Raw genomic sequence first — 2,616 nt, 5'->3', positions numbered from 1 at the left:
CCACTAAATTTACACCAAATTTCATCGAAATCCGTTCACCCGTTTAGGCTACAAACTCTAACAAACATCCAACCGTCTAAACTTTCGCATTTATAATATTATTATGATATATTTTTATTCAACAATAACTCAGCAAGTATTGCGTAACAAAAAAACATCGCAAAATAATATCGCAACAGTTCTTCAAAGACTACAAAAATAATCTTACTAATATTATAAATAAGAATGTTTAGATCTATGGATGTTAGTTTGTAGCCTAAACTGCTGAACAGATCTCGATGAAATTTGGCATGGATGTAGAGGACAGCCATAGGCTCTCACTAATGTTTTTTTAAATCCACGCGGATGGAGTCGCAGGCCAAAGCTAATCTTCAGATACATTTAAAAAGAAGCAAAGTCTGCATCCTTCTGTATTTTAATGCACATTTTTTTCGTTATTAGAAAATATTACTAGTCACATCACAATCTGTCGAAAAAAAAAATAAAACTAAACACTACTAAAAACTAAAAAAATTCTTTACAATTTTAGTTTTATTTTTATTTTCCACAGATTGTGATGTGACTGGTAATATTTTCTGATAACGAAAAAAATGTGCTTTAAAATACAGAAGAATACTAGCTTTGGCCTGCGACTCCGTCCGCATAAAACAACCCAATGGTGGTAAGAAACCCGTATCTTACGAACAGTCTTTTGACAGTGGTAGTGCCCGCTTTAACATCTTAGCACGAATGGGCGGGCTCGCCCCCAGTAATACCACGACCACACAGAAGACAGACGTGAAGTGGAAGCAATTCCGCGTACAGTCTGATGAGTGTGGTGCCGGAGGCCTAATTTTAGTCCCTTTCCCTTTCCACCCTTTTCTTAAGAGGAAAGGACGGGAAGGAAAAGTGGATTTGACTGTGGAGATGCATAGGAAGGGGAAATGTCCCCTTTATGTGCGACTCCTCCGTCAATGAAGGGTAGGCAGCGCTGTAATTGCGGATGTTTATGTGCTGCGGTCCCTTTCCATTTCGGTGGATTCAGGCTGCTTGCTCGTTTGCCACCTTATGTTATAAAAAAAAACATTAAAAAATTCTAACCTGCAAAGCATTTTCATTCGTCTTTTCTGGTTCCATTGTATTAAGTGTTGGGAATTTGAAGGAGAATCCTTTAGGAAATATTGGCCTTGACAATAAAGACTCCAGCTGTTTCTTCTTTATGTTCAAAGTTTTGTCTATCGACGGATCTATTTCCTTCCTCTGTCTGTGGTTTCGAGTGAAGTTTATTAAAATCGAATATAGAAGTATAGAGTTACAAAGATCTTAAAGCAGTCGACATTGACAGGAATCTGCTAGTTTTTAGAGTTACCAGTAAGCAAAAAATTTAAGCAAATACAAGGTAATATGAAAAAAAAAACAGTATTATATTTTGTACAAAAACACTTAGATATTTGCTATTCAAAAATGTTTTAGTTAGATTTTATTTAATTTTATTCCATAGTTCAAATCGCGAAATTTTTTCCGTTACTTCCCAAACATTATGGATAAGTGCATGTCTATATTATAATATGTCCATATTATAATATAACGACGCATACAAAAAAATAACAATCATCACCCAATTCATCACTCTTTAATCACCTATCTATACTAATATAATAAAAACACAAACTGCTTTGTGACGTAAGATGTCAGCAATCACAGCATATTTTTAAAAAAATATTTTTTTGTACGACACGCTTTAGACTATATATTTTCACACAATTTAAAATTAAGGCGTAAATAAACTGGAAAAAACTTTCATGTGGGAAAGGGACCATAAACTACAAGCTGCCAACATTAAGGAAGAAATAGAACAGTAGAACCTCGATAACTCAAACCTTGGTAACTTAAAAACCTCTATAACAGTGGTAGAGCCTGCTTTAACATCTTCGCACTGCAGGGCCGGCTCGCCCCCAGTGATACCACGACCACACAGAAAACAGGCGTGAAGTGGAAGCAATACCGCGTACAGTCTGATGAGTGTGGTGCCGGACGCCTAATTTCAGTCCCTCTCCCTTTCTACCCTTTCCTTAAAAGGAAAGGATAGGAAGGAAAAGTGGATTTTACGGTGGAGGAGACGCATAGTAAGGGAAAATTTCCTCTTTATGTGCGTCTCCTCCTCCGTCAATCAAGGGTAGGCAACGCATCTGCAATTGCAGATGTTTATGGGCGGCGGTCGCTTACCATTTCAGTGGATTCAGGTGGCCGCTTGCTCGTTTGCAACCTTATATTATAAAAAAAAACTTTAAAAAAAATAATATGTTCCCTTCTCATCCAAAAACCTCTACAACATAGAACCTTGATAACATAAAACCTCTATAACTTAAAATATTTTTTGTTTCCCTTAGACTTTAACTTGTTGAGGTTCCACTGTATTATGGTAACAGTAATTTTGATATTTGCAATTGAGGATTTGACAAATGTTAACAATAAAATATCATACGGTTAAAGCCACGGAAACAGCTAGTTATGGATAAACTGACATGTCTATATTATGATATCTTGACACAAAAATCATTAAACTACCTACACCGACCACGGATCACATAAAAAAGTGACAACCATCATCCAATTCAACATAAAAAGTGACAACCA

Source organism: Papilio polytes, unplaced genomic scaffold, assembly GCF_000836215.1.
Source record: "Papilio polytes unplaced genomic scaffold, Ppol_1.0 DF821392.1, whole genome shotgun sequence".
Classification (NCBI taxonomy): Eukaryota; Metazoa; Arthropoda; class Insecta; order Lepidoptera; family Papilionidae; genus Papilio; species Papilio polytes.
Note: the sequence above shows the minus strand (reverse complement) of the source record.